Here is a 20,206-nt window from a genome sequence, read left to right as displayed (position 1 = left end):
GCATGGAAACGAAGAGCCAACAGGCGCGCAGCACCCCCCCAGCGGCGTACACCCGGGGGGGGGGAGGTTCTTTCGCCGGGGGGTCGCGCTGCACCCGGGTGTCAGTGCCCCTAGGAACGCCACTGCCTTAGTGTACTGAATTTCCCACAGAATCACCAAAGTCTAGTGGGATTTTAATATCCCAGTTTAGAAGTTTGACATTAGACAGATGTTTTCCTTCTGATGACTACATTAAAGTGCTGAGTGGTCACAGATCTGCATTCTTATGCAATGTGTTATGCAGACTAGGTACACAACACATGCCATGCGAACGGGGGGCCATTTAACCAACTATGGGACCCTGGGCAAACTTTTATACATGCACCCCTCTCCCCTCCCCAGGGTAATCAACACATCTTCCTTAGCCCCTTGTCAGCCAAGCTGCTTCCTGCTGAAATAAATGTGGTGTAAAAGCATGGAGTCACTGCCTAGGTCACGCTGATGATGACTGTGCTGGTTCTGCCCCTTAAAAAAAAGGAAGCGAAGAGGCAGAACCATCAGCCGTCCATCCTGTACACCAGCTCCACACCAATACTGCTGATTTATTTATTTTTACTGGAAGTAGTGGGGGGGGGGGGGGGGGAGAAAAAGCTGCTGGAACAGGAAAAGGGAGGGGAGGAAGAGGAAAGATGCTGGACCAGAGTGCTGGTCCATCCCAAAGAGTAAGAATGAAATCCAATGAGTGAGATTTTCCTTCAGGTGCATTTGGGGTATAAATTTGGAACAATGGTGAAGGGACTGAGTCCTGAGGAAGGGCTGCTGGCTGCTTTTATTGACAAGTAATGCTTCAAGTGAACCTAAAAATGGATTTCTGTATCATGGCATGTTTGATATTTTAAACTATTTTTTGAGCACTTAATAACTCTAAACCACATGCACATCCATGGAAACAATTCAACTGTGTTTAAAAAACCCTTGAGATCAATGACTTATAATTTAAACCCGATCAGTCAAACCTCTGCTATAAGACAACCACCTCAAAACACATCAGACCCTCCAACATGTTCTTAAACCCCGTCTGATATTATAACTATAATTATATTAATGTTTTGATGTAATCTTAGTGAGGCCAACATACAATCCCTCCATTGCAAAACATTATGCACAAACTTGTGCAAAAACACACTCAGAAACTATTAACAGCCTGAATTCCCAGGACTCAAAGAGGAACAAACTTATCTATTAAAGAGGCAGCACTATAAATATTACACCGGGTCCTAGAACTCCAATAGACAACCTAGTGAAAAAGAAAAAAAAAAAAGAACAGGACTTCTACAGATATCTACACAGAAACTTCATGCTAGCAGAATACTGCACCTCGGTCAAAAGCACAAAATACAGACAGGCCCTCAACAAATATGAAACAAGAGACTACACAAAAACAAAAAAGAAAATTGAGGCCCAGATGCACTAAAAAATCGTTAGAGCCCTTCCCTTACCGATTCCCTTAGCGAATCGGTAAGGGAAGGGCAATTGAAACCTCAACTCTCTCCCTCTCCTCTGCCCCTGGATCCCGCATTTGCACCCCACTTGCAGCCCAGCAGCATCGCCTTCCCTGATCTTCCTCAGCACCTTCACCAATGGCAGCAGCGATGCACATCTGATGCCTGCACTGGCTACACAGACTTTGCTGGCATCACTTTCTGTTTCCTCTCTGCTAGGATATGGCAGAGGGAAGCCGGTGGGACCAGCAGAGGCAGTGGATGCATATTGCTGCTGTCGGCAAAGGTGCTGATGAAAAGCAAGAGGAGGGGTTCAGAGAGGGGAGTGGGCCACCAGTGGGGGGACAAATGCCAGATCTGGGGGTGGGGGGTGGAGCACAAGGAGAGAGATGCAGGACAAGAAGGAGAGGGTTTTGGAAGGCCCATTGAAAATAACAGGTCTGGCTATGCTAGTATTCTGTCATAGAATCTGGGTACTGGGTTACGCTAGTATTCTATCATGGAATCTGGTACTGGTTTATGCTAGTATTCTGTTATAGAATTTGGGTACTGGGTTACGCTAGTGTTCTATCATAGAATCTGGGTATTGGGTTACGCCAGTATTCTATCATGGAATCTGGTACTGGCTTATGCTAGTATTCTGTCATAGAATCTGGGTACTGGGTTACGCTAGTGTTCTATCATAGAATCTGGGTATTGGGTTACGCCAGTATTCTATCATGGAATCTGGTACTGGCTTATGCTAGTATTCTGTCATAGAATCTGGGTACTGGGTTACGCTAGTGTTCTGTCATGGAATCTGGTACTGGGTTATGCTAATATTATATCATAGAATCTGGATACTGGGTTATGCTAGTGTTCTATCATGGAATCTGGAATTGGGTTATCCTAGTATTCTATCATGGAATCTGGAATTGGGTTATCCTAGTATTCTATCATAGAATTTAGGCACTGAGATGCTGTTTTAGAATAGGCTGTCACTGTGTGTCCATGGCACACTTAAATAGTGGAGCCCAGTTATAAAATTGGGCCCTTGGGTCAAAAATATTTTCTGTTGATTTAGATAAAAGCATTGATATTTTTAGTAACAGAAGTTTTATGAATGTGCTGATGCTACTGCTGGATGTTGCTGGTGTCCAGTTGTGTGTTTGGTTTGGATGCTCAGGGCCGGTGGAATCCGGTAAGTGTGGTAAGCATGGCAGGGGGGCACGCCGACCTCTGGAAGGCACCACAAGCCATGCTTATCGCCATCTGGTTGGCTCACCTGCAGGCAGCTCTCGGATCCCACCTGCCCGCCCTCAGCTCCCCAACAGCCCTCCTTTCATTCCTGCCACCCTGGGGGGTTTAAATCTTTTATTTTACCTCTAGTCACAGCAGTGGCATTGAAAGCAGAAGCCTCGTCTCTAGCCTTCCCATCTCTCTCAGTGTCTCGCCCTTGCGGAAAGAGAAAATTACATCAGAGGAGGGCGGGACACCGAGAGGGAAGGGAAGGCTAGAGGTTTGAGATGTCCGGGCCCGGTTTCCATTATGGTCGAAAACCGAAGCCGGCCATCTCTAAGCCTGGCGAGCTCAACATTTGACCTAAATGTTGAGATTTAGCCGGCCCCAACCGTATTATCGAAAGAAAAGATGGCTGGCCATCTTTTTTGAAAATATGGTTGGCTCCACCCCTTTTCGGAGCCGATGGCCGGCGCTGTTCGATTATGCCCCTCCATGTCTCATTAATCCATGCTTTTGAATATGCTCTGTAATTTTGTTCTTTAGAATAGTCTCTACCATTTTGTTCAGCACCAACGTCAGGCTCACTGGTCTATAATTTCCCGGATCACCTCTGGAACCCTTTTTAAAAAATCGGATCATTAAGCATTCCTCATTTTGGATAATGATTTTTTTTTTATTTAATTGCTTGCTTTTTCCAAATCTGAGCTCAAGGTGATTTACATACACATATTGTCAAACCCTCCTGGTGGGTAGGACACTGAGGCCACTGTCCGAGCCAGACACAGAATTCTTCTTTCTACCTTATTCCCTTAATATTCAATATATTTTTCAAACGCTGATTGTCGCCAACTAAATTATCCCCTGATATTCAGTGCCGGGCTATGTCCAGGCACTGGCACTGAATATTGGGGGATAATTTGGGGCAGGCAGGCTGCTGGAGGTTATGCGGGCCTGGCCGATATTTGGCCAATATTCAGCCAGGACCATATAAGAGTTATGTGGCCTCAGCTGATTATCAGGCCGCTCCAGTCCGCCTAACCTTTTTTTTATGTTTTCAAGAAATAAAAACCCACGCGCCCCCTCCTGTCCCAATGTCCCCTCTTTCCTTCTTTCTCTCCCCGTGCATTAAGACCCTCCCCCTGCAAACCCTCCACACCTCCCGCCTCCCCCCAACAGTGAAGGTAAGCACCTCCGGGCTTACCTACATCCCTGGTGGTCCAGTGAGGTCATTAAGGGCAGGAGTGCAGCTCCTTTGCTCCTGCCCTTTGTGGTGCCTCGGAACAATGGCTGCCATGACCTCTTGCATGGATCATATTCACACATGTGATGGAGATAGTTCTGTTTGAGAAGCTTGTTAACACAGAATGCACTATTTCAAAACAACAAACTCAAGAAAGGGAAACACAAAACTGCAGAAATCCATTGCTGTCAAAGAAAGGGCTCTGATGGAAACCAAAGCAAAGAACATGTGACAATTACCAAAAAGCAGACTGCGGCTATTATTGTATGAATGGTTCCCAACGCTGGTCCTGGAGGCACCCCATGCTGTCAGGTTTCAGGATATCCACAGTGAATATCCATGAGAGATATTTGCATGCACTGCCTCCACTGCATGCAAATCTCTCTCATGAATATTCATTGTGGATATCCTGAAAACCTGACTGCCTGGGGTGCCTCCAGGAAGAGGTTTGTGAACCATTGGATTAGCCTATCAGAGGCAGACACGTTTGTATAATTAACATTATAGTTTTGTTCACAATTGGGTAATAACAGAAAAATGCAGTAATCAAATCATATTAGGAAACTTGAAGTCGACTTGGTTAACTTCTGTTGAATATCAACCAGCTAATAGTTTTAAGACTAGATTTTGTTTGATGAACTCATACTGACTCATTTCCCCTCTATCAGATTTGTTCCTCCCAGTGCGATTTAAACAAGAAGCTAAGAAATGATTTACTCTGGTTTTACAACAAAGAAAACACATTAAGCTATGCATCACCATTTGGAAAACATAAATGTCATTCAGCTCCAACTCTTCTACCGCTGCTTTCCCTTAGCCATCATTATTCCCAGGACACATCTATATACATTATTCAATATCTCTCTTACAAATAGTAGTAATAAACAATATTAAGTGCATTTTTATAATATACTACTGCATTCTACAAGACAAAAGGAGAAAGTTCCCACAAACCATCTTTCTCTTTTGATCTAGGCACAGGAAAAATAAAAGATTTTAAATGCTCCCAGGTTTCAACCAATTCATTTTTGATGTGGGATATAAATATCATAAATAAATAAATAAGTAAGTAAATAAATAAATAGATAGAAACTCTAAATGTTGAGCACCTGATCCCCATAACATGATGTCTGTTTTACGGGCCCTATACCAGGAGAAAAAAAATCTCTGCACGAATATAACACGTGCTAGGGTGTCCCTGTAACCAGCCCCTCCAAATGACACATTGATTGTGATTTATAACAAATTACTACTCTACCTATGAAAAGTTATTCAGTTATTATACTTCCTCTGTGCTGCACAAGCTGGCATATTTGAAAATATGAGCGGGATCAACTAAAAATGCTACTAGCAATAAAGAACGACAACATGGATGCAGCAGCTCATACGTTTGTTTGCTTTGTTTTTAGTGTATGGGGATGACAGCTGTGCAGGGGAGGGGAAAGAGAGATTAACCAAATTGGCCTCAACTTTTTGACACCATCCCATCTCTTGTTTTTATCCAACCTCCTTGGGGTAGCCCATTTACTCCAGCAGGCCAGCTGTGAGGGAGTTCCTTTTCTCCTTTCTGCCTCCCTCTCTGCTTGTCCCAGCACTGTTTTCAAGCTTGTACCCCAGCCTGCATGAGTCTTGAGCTCCTCCCCCTACCTGTTCTGATTGGTGCCTCACCACCCAACTACATTCCCCAGAGTGCATTGTCTGCCTGCCTGTGGGCTATCATTATATTTAGAAAACAGGTAGTTACTTCTTACCCCTCCTCCACCAGCAACTGGGAGGGAACCCATTTCAATCTAGAAGCTAGCTGCTTTCTTTCACTCCCAGGTAGGCATATTCATAATTTTTTAACTTATGGACTGGTCCCTTGTATGGGGGTGGAGCTGCTTTCTTTAGGGGATTTAAAATAATTACTACTCCTTCTGGAAACCTGCCTGGTCTTCCCTGGGGTCTTGAGGGACACAGGAACTGAATGCTTCACCCCTCTCCTTTCACTTGGGGATACCTCCTGGAGGAATCACAATATGTTTTTGACTCACACAGATAACTTTTTGAAGGTAATTTTATAACAGGGCACCGAGGCAAAAAATAGGCACCCTCCTGTCCTATTAACCTAAAGAAACATAGGTAGCACATAGGTAGCACACATCCTGTAAAAATGATGCCTAGATTGAAGGCGCAGACAGTACACTAGCTTGAGAGCAGGTGTAAATCTACACACATAAAATATATACAGTGGGGGAAATAAGTATTTGATCCCTTGCTGATTTTGTAAGTTTGCCCACTGACAAAGACATGAGCAGCCCATAATTGAAGGGTAGATTATTGGTAACAGTGAGAGATAGCACATCACAAATTAAATCCGGAAAATCACATTGTGGAAAGTATATGAATTTATTTGCATTCTGCAGAGGGAAATAAGTATTTAATCCCTCTGGCAAACAAGACCTAATACTTGGTGGCAAAACCCTTGTTGGCAAGCACAGCGGTCAGACGTCTTCTGTAGTTGATGATGAGGTTTGCACACATGTCAGAAGGAATTTTGGTCCACTCCTCTTTGCAGATCATCTCTAAATCATTAAGAGTTCTGGGCTGTCGCTTGGCAACTCGCAGCTTCAGCTCCCTCCATAAGTTTTCAATGGGATTAAGGTCTGGTGACTGGCTAGGCCACTCCATGACCCTAATGTGCTTCTTCTTGAGCCACTCCTTTGTTGCCTTGGCTGTATGTTTTGGGTCATTGTCGTGCTGGAAGACCCAGCCACGACCCATTTTTAAGGCCCTGGCGGAGGGAAGGAGGTTGTCACTCAGAATTGTACGGTACATGGCCCCATCCATTCTCCCATTGATGCGGTGAAGTAGTCCTGTGCCCTTAGCAGAGAAACACCCCCAAAACATAACATTTCCACCTCCATGCTTGACAGTGGGGACGGTGTTCTTTGGGTCATAGGCAGCATTTCTCTTCCTCCAAACACGGCGAGTTGAGTTCATGCCAAAGAGCTCAATTTTTGTCTCATCTGACCACAGCACCTTCTCCCAATCACTCTCGGCATCATCCAGGTGTTCACTGGCAAACTTCAGACGGGCCGTCACATGTGCCTTCCGGAGCAGGGGGACCTTGCGGGCACTGCAGGATTGCAATCCGTTATGTCGTAATGTGTTACCAATGGTTTTCGTGGTGACAGTGGTCCCAGCTGCCTTGAGATCATTGACAAGTTCCCCCCTTGTAGTTGTAGGCTGATTTCTAACCTTCCTCATGATCAAGGATACCCCACGAGGTGAGATTTTGCGTGGAGCCCCAGATCTTTGTCGATTGACAGTCATTTTGTACTTCTTCCATTTTCTTACTATGGCACCAACAGTTGTCTCCTTCTCGCCCAGCGTCTTACTGATGGTTTTGTAGCCCATTCCAGCCTTGTGCAGGTGTATGATCTTGTCCCTGACATCCTTAGACAGCTCCTTGCTCTTGGCCATTTTGTAGAGGTTAGAGTCTGACTGATTCACTGAGTCTGTGGACAGGTGTCTTTCATACAGGTGACCATTGCCGACAGCTGACTGTCATGCAGGTAACGAGTTGATTTGGAGCATCTACCTGGTCTGTAGGGGCCAGATCTCTTACTGGTTGGTGGGGGATCAAATACTTATTTCCCTCTGCAGAATGCAAATAAATTCATATACTTTCCACAATGTGATTTTCCGGATTTAATTTGTGATGTGCTATCTCTCACTGTTACCAATAACCTACCCTTCAATTATGGGCTGCTCATGTCTTTGTCAGTGGGCAAACTTACAAAATCAGCAAGGGATCAAATACTTATTTCCCCCACTGTATGTGTATAACTCTAGCTCTTAGCACACCTGCTCTACATGTATGTACTGGTTTGCACTGCACGTACTTTTATGTATTGTCTGATTTTATAAGAGTTCATTTACGCATCTGTAAGAAATATAGAAATATATGGCATTTTCTTATAATAGACCCTAGCTAAAGTGGTCTCTAAAAGAAAGCATTTTACTGTATCTTAGCTGTTTGAATTATTGCACAAATGGAACTGTAAGAAGCAGAAACAGGAGAAGGGGGAACTTTAGTCATGCCCCAGAGCTGAGATAAGCCAGGAAAGGCATAATCTGTGGGAACTCAAGATTATAACTATGAACAAAGAAACCACAGAGAAGACGTTGGGAAGGGGGAGAAGTTCCAGTTTCTGTTACACAGAACCCTAGCAGACAGGCAGGGGACCATCAGCCAATGAGAAAAACTTAGGAGCAGACACTCAAATGTAACTATAAAATCTGTGGAATCTTATAGAAATCTGTATGTGTGTGTAGAGGCAAGCTCCAAGTTAGAGCTGACGGAATACACACCCATTCTTGTAAGGATGATTTGAATAATAAATTGCTTAATTAAGCTTTGAATCATCAATCTGATTTTATGAGTCCTATTTTTGTATAGGTTCTCAGGTTATCTGGGGGTTATTTATAACAGCATCTAAATCAGCATTTTACACATGAAATTGACAGAGATGAGTAGTAACAAAGTGCTTGTACTTCGTTACAATGTTTAAGTACAATTTTCAGTACTTTTACATGTAACGAGTTACATTTTTTGTAATACTTTTTACTTGTAACTTGTTACAAATAAGCAGTACTTTGTAATTAAGTACAATACCACAAAGTATTTTTTTTTAAAGTATCGCCTATGCTTGAACCCGATTGGATACCGCAGGAACGAGGACCACACCACAGTATCCAGTCGGGTTCAAGTAGAGACAGGGAAAATAAAAAGCAGGCTGTCTGCCCCATCCCCCGAAGCTGTGTGCCCCCTCTGAGCCTACCTTTATGCTCCCTGGTGGCCTACCAGCCTCTTCAGGAGGAAAGAAGCCCACTCTTTCTTGCCCACTGCCGCTGCTCTCTGCACTACTGCTGCATATTCAAAATAGTTGCCGAGACTTCAAGCTGCAGTCTTGCGAGGCTGTCGCTTAAAGTCTTGTCAGCCATATTGAAAAAGTGGTGGTATCGTGGAGAGCAGTGGTAGCAGGCAGCAAAGAGTTGGCTTCCTTTCTGCCCTGAACAGGTCAGCAAAGCCCAGCCTGCAAGCCCATCCAGTGAGTTTGTGTGTGGAGTAAGGGTGAAAGCTGGCTATTTGGGGGGTATTACAGGGGCAGCATAGGCACTTAACCAGCCAAGGTAACTGCATAAAACACAGTTCCATCTTTATGCGGCCACCCATGGCTGGTTAAGTTCTGAATATCGACCTAAGTGGCCATGTGTTAACCGGTGCCGCATAAACCAGATATTCAGTACCGAAGCCCAGACATAGCCTGGCATTGAATATCCAGGTATAACCCTGGCGGCGGTCAGCAAAATGCTGCCTGCTGAAAATTGACCTCTCCATCTCTTTGCTGAGGGCTTTTCACTAGTGACTGGCAGAATATTTCTCTTCGATATTCAAAGGACTTATCTATTTAACCTGCAAAGCTGCAGAAAAAGAAACAGTGGCGGAGACAAAATCAACCATATGCTAAAAGTGCTCAAATGTCCTTTAATAAAAAATCTTCAGTTGACTGGACATTGGCCATGTTTCGGCTAAATGGCCTGCATCAGGAGTCTAAAAAAATAAACATATAAACAATAACAACTAAACAAATATAACACCTAAAAGAAACTTATGAGACGTCAAAGCATATGTCACAATTTTATCAAAAGTTTGTTGCCTGTGGAGGATTGTTCTTCTGTGTTTCCTTACCTGCAAAGTTGTTCACATAGTTCTTCTGTTTTCAAATTTTTGCCCCTTTTTAACTAATACACTCTTGGCTTCAGGGCCGGTCTTAGCAAGTGCGGGGCCCTATGCAGACCAATTTGGTGGGGCCCCATCCTAGCTCCGCCCTCACCCTAGCTCCGCCCCATTAATAAGATTATTCCATTTTTAGAAAATTTTATTTATGAAATTTCAAATAAAGACAAATGAAGCTAAACTTGTACAAAAAAACGGATTGAAATAATAAGCACAATGCTATTATGAAACCTCCCCTCCCCAGAAATTATTCAGTTCAAGTCCACTACAATTAGTAGTTCCAATTCTCATAACAAAGGAGAATAAAGGAAAATATTAAGAAAAGATTCAGTACTTTCAAATTCCCCTATTACTCTGTAACCCATCAAACCAGAGAGGCAAGTAGCCAAAAAAGAGGTAAGTGCAAGGTTCCCATTAAAGACAAAACCACAACACATTTACAGTACCAAATGTTTCCATAAATCAGGTATATTACAGATAGACCGACTGTCCTAAATCTAGTCCTCCTGCTCCTGGGTGTGCAACTGCCTAGCTCACTTAGAGGGGCATAATTGAACGAAAACGTCTATCTCCATGGGCGTTTATCTCCGAGAACGGGTCCGTGGAGGGGCGGACCGAACCGTATTTTCGAAAAAAATAGACGTCCATGTTTTATTCGACAATTTGTGAGCTGGGCGTTTTTGTTTTTCAGTGATAATGGAAAATGAAAGCGCCCAGCTCAAAAACGAATAAATCCAAGGCATTTGTTCGTGGGAGGGGCCAGGATTCGTAGTGCACTGGTCCCCCTCACATGCCAGGACACCAACCGGGCACCCTAGGGGGCACTTTTACAAAAACAAAAAAAAAGGTAAAAGAGCTCCCAGGTGCATAGCACCCTTCCCTTGTGTGTTGAGCCCCCCAAATCCCCCTCAAAACCCACTGCCCACAAGTCTACACCATTACTATAGCCCTAAGGGGTGAAGGGGGGCACCTACATGTGGGTACAGTGGGTTTGGGGGGGTTGGACGACTAAGCATTAAGCAGCACAATTGTAACAGGTAGGGGGGGATGGGCCTGGGTCCACCTGCCTGAAGTCCACTGCACCCCCTAACAACTGCTCCAGGGACCTGCATACTGCTGCCAGGGAGGTGGGTATGACATTTGAGGGTGAAAACAAAAAGTTGTGAAACATCATTTTTTGTGGTGGGAGGGGGTTAGTGACCACTGGGGGAGTCAGGGGAGGTCATCCCCGATTCCCTCTGGTGGTAATCTGGTCATTTAGGGCACTTTTTGGGGCCTTATTCGTAGTAGTAGTAGTAGTAGAAAAAACAGGGTCCAGGAAAAGTGCACTAAATTCTACCTACAAACGTATACTTTTTTTCCATTATCGGCGAAAGGCGCCCATCTGTCCTCGGCCGATAACCACGCCCCAGTTCCACCTTTGCCATGCCTCCAACACGCCCCCGTCAACTTTGTACGCTTCCGCGATGGAGTGCAGTTGAAAACGTCCAAGTTCGGCTTTCGATTATACCGATTTATTCGTTTTTGTGAGATAAACGTCTATCTCCCGATTTGGGTCGAAATCTAGGCGTTTTTCTCTTTCAATTATAAGCTGGTTAGTGGTTGGGCAATTAGAGCTCTTCAGCTGAGGGGAGCTATGATAGTGGTACAAAAAATACTGCGTGGAATGGAATGGGTAGGTGTGAATTGCTTGTTTACTCTTTCCAAAAATACTAGGACTAGGGGGCACACAAGGAAGCTACTTACTAGTAAATTTAAAATGAAAGAAAATATTTCTTCACTCAACGTGTAATTAAACTCTGGAATTCATTGCCAGAGAATGTGGTAAAAGCAATTAGCTTAGCAGAGTTTTTAAAAGTTTTGGATAATTTCCTAAAAGTCCATAAGCCATTATTAAGATGGATTTAGGAAAATCCACTGCACATTCTAGGATAAGCAGCATAAAATCTGTTTTACTGTTCTGGGATTTTGTCACATACTTGTAACCTGGACTGGCCACTGTTGGAAACAGGATACTGGGCTTGACGAACCTTCTTTCTGTCTGTGCTTATGTTCTTATGTCTTCGTACTGTGAAAAGGGCGGAAGCCATGTTGAGAATTATGCAGAAGGTTATACTTCTCAGTATAATTTACAAATTGAGATCCTACCAGAAACTTAGCAAGGAATGGAATATTAGCAATAGGTCTGAAATTAGAAACAGAGGTTGGATTACCAACAAGCTGTTTCAATATAGGCATCAGAACTATATTCCCGGCCTGACCCTATATTTTGAGAAAACCAACCCAATGTCAGTGCAGGGTTGACAAATAAACAGAAGCCAATTCAATAACTAACTATAGAAGGATATTTTAACAGATAAGATGGAATAATGTCTAATAGACAACAAGACCTCGAAAGCCTATTAAAGGGACTTAAAGAAGACTGTGAAATAGGTTCAACTTAGTGTAGTCCAGTCCACAATCATCTATCAACTGCCAATTTAGATTTTTGCACATCGGACCCTGGGAGACTTCAAATGATTAGTTGAAACTTTAGAAGCAAAGTAATCAGCTAGTGCATCTGCACTGCAAAAGGGCCTGGCTGACTAAAGAAGAAAAATAAATGTTCCATACACGACCACGGACCACTTTATTTATCTTTTAAATTGACTCGCGATGATGGCTGCCTGCCCCTGCCTGCTGCTGCTAGTGCTCACCTGCTTCGACCATGACGCTCGCCTCCAGCTCCTTCCCAATGGCTTGGCTCCTGCTCACCTCCGACCACGCTCTCCAAGCAGCTCCTTTTCCCTTCCCGCTCAGACTTCCGCCCGCCCTCGAGGAAACAGGAAGTACTCCATCAGAAGGCGGGCGGGAAGGCGGAAGGGAAAAGCTGGGGTGAGCTGCTGCACTGTCTGTGGGTACAGTGGGTTTGGGGGGGTTGGATGACTAAGCATTAAGCAGCACAATTGTAACAGGTAGGGGGGGATGGGCCTGGGTCCACCTGCCTGAAGTCCACTGCACCCCCTAACAACTGCTCCAGGGACCTGCATACTGCTGCCAGGGAGGTGGGTATGACATTTGAGGGTGAAAATAAAAAGTTGTGAAACATCATGTTTTGTGGTGGGAGGGGGTTAGTGACCACTGGGGGAGTCAGGGGAGGTCATCCCCGATTCCCTCTGGTGGTAATCTGGTCATTTAGGGCACTTTTTGGGGCCTTATTCATGAAAAAACAGGGTCCAGGAAAAGTGCCCTAAATTCTAGCTACAAACGCATACGTTTTTTTCCATTATCGGCGAAAGGCGCCCATCTCTCCTCGGCCGATAACCACGCCCCAGTTCCACCTTCGCCACACCTCCGACACGCCCCCGTCAACTTTGTACGCTTCCGCGATGGAGTGCAGTTGAAAACGTCCAAAATCGGCTTTCCATTATACCGATTTATTCGTTTTTGTGAAATAAACGTCTATCTCCCGATTTGGGTCGAAATCTAGGCGTTTTTCTCTTTCAATTATAAGGTGGATAGCCATATAGCTTGATGGCGGTTGCAATCTCATTGAATATTCAATTAAAAAATTTTTTTTTTTACAGAACTTTCCCTGAACTCTTATCTAGGGCCGGTGTTAGACACACAGGGGTCCAGAAACTAAGGAGTGAGTGCTGGAGAATTTCCCTATTTCCTCTCACTGACCCCCCAAAACAAAATGTGATCTTGCCCACAAAAAATCATAAGGGTGTAGTTGCACAGCATCCATTAATGGGCAAATTTTATATTTTCCTGTTTCTTATCCCTTGACTGCTGTGGTTGTAAGGGTGCCACCTTCACAGGCTCTCCAGCTCTTTTCCCCAAGCATTCCTCAGTCTACTTCTTTGGAGGCAGGAATAAGAGGATCAACTTTTCGTTCTAGGGAGTACCTTCGTTTTACTGTTGCCCTGTGATCTGGGTGATTCCTCAGGGCCCAACCTCAGCAAGGCCTTGAACTGCACTTGTTATTGGGCCTTTAATTTAAGGAACCCATCTAACTCATCCCCTGGGCACATCCTGATTGGGTATCCAATTAGAATGATCTTAGGTGTTTATTGTTGTTTTTTGTTTCCAGGGCTGTGCCCTCCTGCAAGAGCATGCAAAGAGAATATTTACCTTTCGCTGTAAGAGGTTTAGTGACACCTGAATCATCAGGACCACCCTAAAGTAGAAACACACCCCTTGCGACACACCTCCTGGAGCTTCTGTCCCACCCACTGCATCGCAGCCAAGTGAAGGCAATGGACAGGACACAATTTTGGATCTCCCACCTCCCTTGCCCCCTGTGCAGCTGCTCTGCTCACACATAGCTTGCTACGGCCCTGTGAATCATATCATAAAAAGTCAGAACTGGGCTGATTTTCAAGAAAAATCCACGCATAGAGCATGGGTATCAAGAGCTCGGTTGTCTTCACTCAGTTTTCTGTATGTAACTCTGTAATAATACTGAAAATGACAACTGTAGCTTCCATAGGACTCATTAAATGGTAAATAAAAAGTAATCGAATTAGCCATATGGCACACTTTAATTTTTGGCTCATTAATTTCTATATTTTGACTGGAGAAAGACAGCAGGGAAAAAATAGCAAGAATATTTGATAGTGATTATGTTGGTTAGATTTATGAGTAAACCAAATGTTGGCTACCAACAGAATCCCTTAAATAGGTGTTGGAAAAAATGTACATAAGGGTTTGGCAAAATTACTGTCCAGAAATTTAAAGGAATAGGACTAAAGTTAGCATTGAGAAAAACAGGTAAGAAGACAAATCAAATGAAAAAAAAATCAGCCAAATCAGACCAGAGGTTTCAGAGAAATAAATTCCTCCTAAAGATAGCCCCTCTTCTCTGCTCTCTTGGTCACACAGGCATACACATATTCTCTCACACACAGAGAAAAACAGACATGATCACACATACACATATACATACAGACCAACATGTGTACACTCACATATGCTTCACATGCACAGAAACACACACACAAACAAAACACATGAACACACATGCAGATTGGAAATAACTTCATGATGCATACTCTACATGCTTTCCACAAGTGTCCGTAGACCTGCAAAAATACCTCAGCACTCAATTAGTGCTCTATAGGGGTAATTCTATACATACACCTATAGTTAGACGCCTAGAGGGATTTGCAGTAGGTGCTAGAACTTACACCAACTTTGGGATAGTGGCACCTTATCATTAAGGGGAGAATTCATCAAACTGCGTTAGGGCTTTAAGTTGCGTTAGTTACCTCTTAATTAACCTAAAGGCAGTGGCGTACCAAGGGGGGGCCGGTGGGGGCGGTCCGCCCCGGGTGCACGCCGCTGGGGGGTGCTGCGGCGTGCGCCTGCTCCTCCGAGTTCGCTAAACTTTGTTCGTTCACTGCAGCTCCCTCTGCCCTGGAACTGGTTACTTCCTGTTCCGGGGCAGAGGGATCTGCAGCGAACAAACGAAGTTTAGCGAACTCGGAGGAGCAGTCGGGCGCCGCGGCACCCCCCCCCCCAGCGGCGTGCACCCGGGGGGGTGTCATCTAGCGGGGGGGGGGGGGGGTGCATCGGCGCTCCGCCCCGGGTGCCATCGAGTCCAGGAACGCCACTGCCTAAAGGGCCCTAACCTCGTAGTGACTTAATTTCCTGCAGTGATATTTAAGTTGCCGAGTGTTATTTAATAATGATATAAAAACATACAAATATCCTAATGCAATACAGTGATACCCTGGTCAGGAGCATTGGGCTGCAAATCTGTAGCCTGCTGCTCCCTGGCCAGTAGAGCAGGGCCTCCTGGCTTAAGTCCTTTCCCTGCCTGAAGCCCTGCCCACCATCCACTCCCCTACTCCTCAGCCTCCTAAGATGCAAGCATCTACTCCCTCCACCTCATACGTTCCAAGACCTCTAAAGGGATACCTATAACTTCATTGGTCGTCCAGGTGGTTCCTCAAGCAGTAACAATGTCCAGTTGCTCCTGCCCAGTTTGACATCTTTCCCAATATGGCGCCCCTATCAGTAGTCTCACGCAACTACCGGTAGGAAACATGACCCCTAGTGGTAGTTGCCATTTTGGGAAAGGTGCTGGACTGGGCAGGAGTGAATGAGTATCACTCCTGCTCAAGGAACCCCACTGGACCACCGATGATGTTACAGGTACCCACCCTCTGTAGGAGGTCTTTGGACATGTGGTGGGAATGGGTGTTTGCATCTTGGGGGGGGGGGGGGGAGTGGATTGAGTGAGTACTTGAACCCTGGGGGTCTGAGGAGTGGGTGCTTGCATCTTGGGAGGGTGGGAGTGGGGCGTGGGCAGAGCTTCAGGTAAGGGGGGGGCTTAAGCCGGGGGACCCTGCTCTGCCGGCCTGAAAACATCAAGCCACGGCTTTGCGGCCCAATCATCCTGGGCCACTGGAATAATGCTGCTTGTGAGGTAGTTTAATGCTGCTTATGAGGAACGAAGATCTTGCAGGTTGCTGAATCCCACAGGAAATCAAGATCCAGTAAAAGGTGATCTGGATTGGCTAATGTCAGACACAGGATGCTGTACTCGATGGACCTTGGTCTGACTCAGCATGGCTTTTCTATGTTCTTATGATTTGTGCTTCTATTCTAAGGTATTTATCAATTGTAAAAGTAGGTGTTTATTTTCGCTTATTAGGAGTTCTTTGATGGTCCAAAAATCAGTGTTTATCAGTGTTTTTGTGCCACAAGTACTATTGCTCTGTACTTTTTCTGGTGAAATCAAGTATGTGCAGGTTCTAATGCTATTGATAAACTAGTAAGAAAGGCCCGTTTCTGAGAGCAATGAAACGGGCGCTAGCAAGGTATTTATTTTCTGCAATGAATGTTGTGAAAGGGATGTTTAGGATAATTGTGTTGTGTTGGTAATGAATAATTTACATTGTTGTATTATCTTATCTGTGTGTGTGTCAGAGAGAAAGTTTGTGTGTGTGTGAAAGTGAGAGAGGGTGGGGCGGACTGGGAGGTTGGGTGCTAGTGTCTGTGTTTTTGTGGTATTGTGTGTGTGTCTCACAATGGCTGGTGGGGGAGGGGGGAAGGTGATCTGAGAAAGTATGGCAGGGGGCTTGGAGGGGGGGGGTCAGCGTTTGTTGGGGTTGGGGGGGGGGGGGGTTGGCCGTGTTGTTGCTGGCTTGTATTAGTGTGGTGTTGTAGTCTATTTTTTTTGTTTTAAATTTTGGTTTGGGGGATGACCCGTGCTGGCAAAGTGGGATGAAGTGGTGTGTGGCTTTGAGGGTGGTTATTGTTGCAGGGATGATATATATATATAGAGAGAGATTGAATGTGCATCTATTCTTGTTCCGTATCAGTGTATGTGTGTGTAAGTGTTTTCTTATGGGGTTTTTTTTTTGGGGGGGGGGGGGGCATTTGATGTCTGTCTCTGTGTGTGAAAGATCATGTGTGTCACGGAGCTACATTTTATGTATCTGTGTGTGTGTCACAGAGACAGTTTGTGTGTGTGTGTAAGTGAGAGAGGGTGGGGTGGATTCGGAGGTTGGGGGTGAGTGTCTGTGTTTTTGTGATATTGTGTGTGTGTCTCACAGAGAGTTTGTGTGTGTGTAAGTGTGTGAGGGTGGGGTGGATTCAGAGGTTGGGGGTGAGTGTCTGTGTTTTTGTGATATTGTGTGTGTGTCTCACAGAGAGTTTGTGTGTGTGTAAGTGTGTGAGGGTGGGGTGGATTCAGAGGTTGGGGTGAGTGTCTGTGTTTTTGTGATATTGTATGTGTGTTTCACAATGAAAGGCGGGTGGGGGGCGGGGAGAGGGTTTTGGTTTTAGGGAGGCAGGGTTTGGGGCACGCCCCGTGCTGGCAAAGTGTCTTGAAGTGACGGGTGGCTTTGAGTGTGGTTATTGTTGAAGGGGTGATATATATATATATATATAGAGAGAGAGAGAGAGAGAGAGTAAGTGAGTGTACATGTTGTGCATCAGTGTATGTGTGTGTTACTGTTTCTTTAGCGGGGTTTTGGGGTGGAAGGGGGCAGTGGTTGTGTGTCTGTGTGTGAGAGTGAAAGATCATGTGTGTCACACAGTTAGTTTGTGTGAGAGAGTGTGTCTGTGTGTGTGTGTCACACTGTGAGTTTGTGTGTGTGTGAGAGAGGGTGGGGTGGTCTGGGTGTTTGCGGGCGAATGTGTGTGTTTTTGTGATATTGTGTGTGTGTGTGTCTGACAATGACAGGGGGGGCGGGGGGTGGTGAACTGTGAGGATGTGGCTGGGTGCTTGGAGGGGGGTCAGCGTTTGTTGAGGGGTGGAGTGGGTTTTGACCGTGTTGTTGCTGGCTTGTATTAGTGTGGGTTTTCAAAAAAAATTGGTGGGGGGGGGGGGTTGGGGGATGTGTCGTGCTGGCAAAGTTGGAGGAAGTGTTGGTTGTGATTGAGGGTGGTGGTGAACTGAGAGGATTTTGCAGGGGTTTTGAATAGGGGTCAGCATGTGTTTTTTTTTGGGGGGGGGGGAATTCATCTTCACTGTCATCACCGGTGTTACGTCGTCCGGCAGCAGCGGTCCAAAGCGTGTAGACTCGGCCCTTTTCTCTCTCATGTCTTGTTTCCACACGGGCGGGACCAGAGCTGTGAGAGAGAGAGAAGGGCCGAGCATTCACGCTTTGTTCAGCTGCTGCCATTCGCCGTAATACTGATGATGTAAGTGCAGAAATCTTTTCAAATTTGGAGGGAGGGTGCCTGCAACTGGAAGGGAGGGAGGCTGTAACGGAGGGACGACGACCCTTGAATGCGGGGGGAGAGGGTGGGGTCCTCTACGTCCAGAGGCGAGTCGTGATGGGAGGGGGGAGAGTATGAGGGGATTGAACGGCGATTCAGGAAGGAGTCGGTCGGGGAGGAGGGGGAGGCCGAAGTCGGAGAGGAGAGGGAGGTCTGTGGCAGTGTGCATTGGGGAGGAGAGTGGATAAGGGGGGCTGTGGCCGGGGGACAGGGTCCAGTGGCATCTCGGGAGGGGCAAGGGACAGAGCACCGGGGGGGGGGGGGGGGTTGTCGAGTGTGTCTGTGAAGTGGGTTTACCGGCTTAACCGGCAGTGCTCACGGTGGCTGCGTGTCGTTGACGTTCGGGGCTGGGCACGCTGTTTGGGCTGTTTTTTCAGTCCGTTGGTGTGCCTCGTGCTGCTTTCATGTGGTTGGTCAGTGTCGCTGGTGACGTACCGGGAAGTACTGACACCAATTCAGGAGATGGAGTTACAGAGAGCACGAATGCTTCAAGGTTTAGTGCCATGGAGTCAGCTTCAGAACGTTGGAGGTGCTTTTTATTATATAGGATAGGATATGCATGTGCACATATCACTGATTACCCTGGAATGCAGACTACAGTTTGTGCTTACATTGCTGAGGGAGCTCTTATATGTGTAGCTACAGGAGGGGACCCTGATAGCCCAGGAGTGGGGGGAGCAAACACTTACCTTTCCAACCTGTCCCTTATTTGACACCAGGCTTGGATGGGGGCAGGTGGTGGTGGTGCCTAAAAAAGAATGTGCTGGTGCTTCATGCACAGATGCACTAGGCACAAATTTTCAGCATCGCTGAAATCTGCCTCGCTTGCACCTCAGAGCCATGTTTCTCAGTGAATAACCATTGGAAAACGTGCATTGCCTTATATGGACGCCCCTGCGTGATGGACGTCCTTACGTGCAGAATTCCACATATGGACGACCATCCCATATATGGATGGGTCAGCACGTGGATGTCCTGGCCCCATATATGATGGGTCACCACGTGGACGACCATGACGCATGGACGTCCATGACGTGCATGGACCGTCGTCATGCGTGCAGGGCCTTATTTGTATGAGTACGTGTTCACACGTGAGGAGTCTTTCTTATCTGAATCATTATCAAGTGTGCGAACCTCTTCATATATACACAATAAAATATGTATGTTCCTTATATTTCCCATAGCTGCATGTTCCGCAAGTACAATGCATGTAGTTGCGGACATCCAGGTACGGGAAATATAAGGAACATTCATAAGTGTAAAGTGCAGTAAGGACATGTTTCTCAAAGAACTGCCGAAGGACGTCCCTCTTACAGGCCTGCCATCCTTCGGTGGGCCTAGTAAGACGGACGTCCTTCGGCAGTTCTGTGAGAAACATGTCCTTGTTACTGTACTTTACATTTATAAATGTTCCTTATATTTCCCCTTACCTGGATGTTGGATGTCCGCAATTACATGCATTGTACTTGCGGAACAACCGGGTACATCAAAGAAGTCCAAGTATAGTAATAAGAACGTCTTTCTCGTAGAACTGGAAAAGGATGTAGATTGGCAAGTACAGTGAATGTTTTAGGGACATCCTTTCACGGCTCTGGAAGATGGGTGTCCTTTTTACTATACTTTGGGCGTCCCTGATTTAGGTGTTTTGCACTGCGATAATGGAATGTCTAAGGACATCCATACTTTTTTCAGACTATACCTACCTGATTTTGGCCGACTTCGGGAGGGTGTCCTAATTCATACTTGGACGACCTTTCGAAA

The 20,206-nt window shown here is 45.7% G+C and overlaps 1 protein-coding gene across 5 annotated transcripts in view; it reads left to right on the top strand.

Moving 5' to 3' along the window:
- The window catches only part of MAPK10 (mitogen-activated protein kinase 10), a 338,818-nt gene that overhangs the window by 173,986 nt on the left and 144,626 nt on the right, over positions 1-20,206 (top strand). Inside the window, exon 1 of one of the 5 annotated variants that reach the window (XM_030190608.1) lies at positions 5,686-5,763. The exons of the other annotated variants lie outside the window; for them this stretch is intronic. The gene's annotated coding sequence lies outside the window, so the exon portion shown is untranslated. Of the gene's footprint in view, positions 1-5,685; positions 5,764-20,206 lie in introns of those variants that run through there. 5 annotated transcript variants of the gene reach the window in all.

Source organism: Microcaecilia unicolor, chromosome 2, assembly GCF_901765095.1.
Source record: "Microcaecilia unicolor chromosome 2, aMicUni1.1, whole genome shotgun sequence".
In the NCBI taxonomy this organism is placed as follows: domain Eukaryota; kingdom Metazoa; phylum Chordata; class Amphibia; order Gymnophiona; family Siphonopidae; genus Microcaecilia; species Microcaecilia unicolor.
Note: the sequence above shows the minus strand (reverse complement) of the source record. Positions and strands in the feature narration are given on the sequence as shown.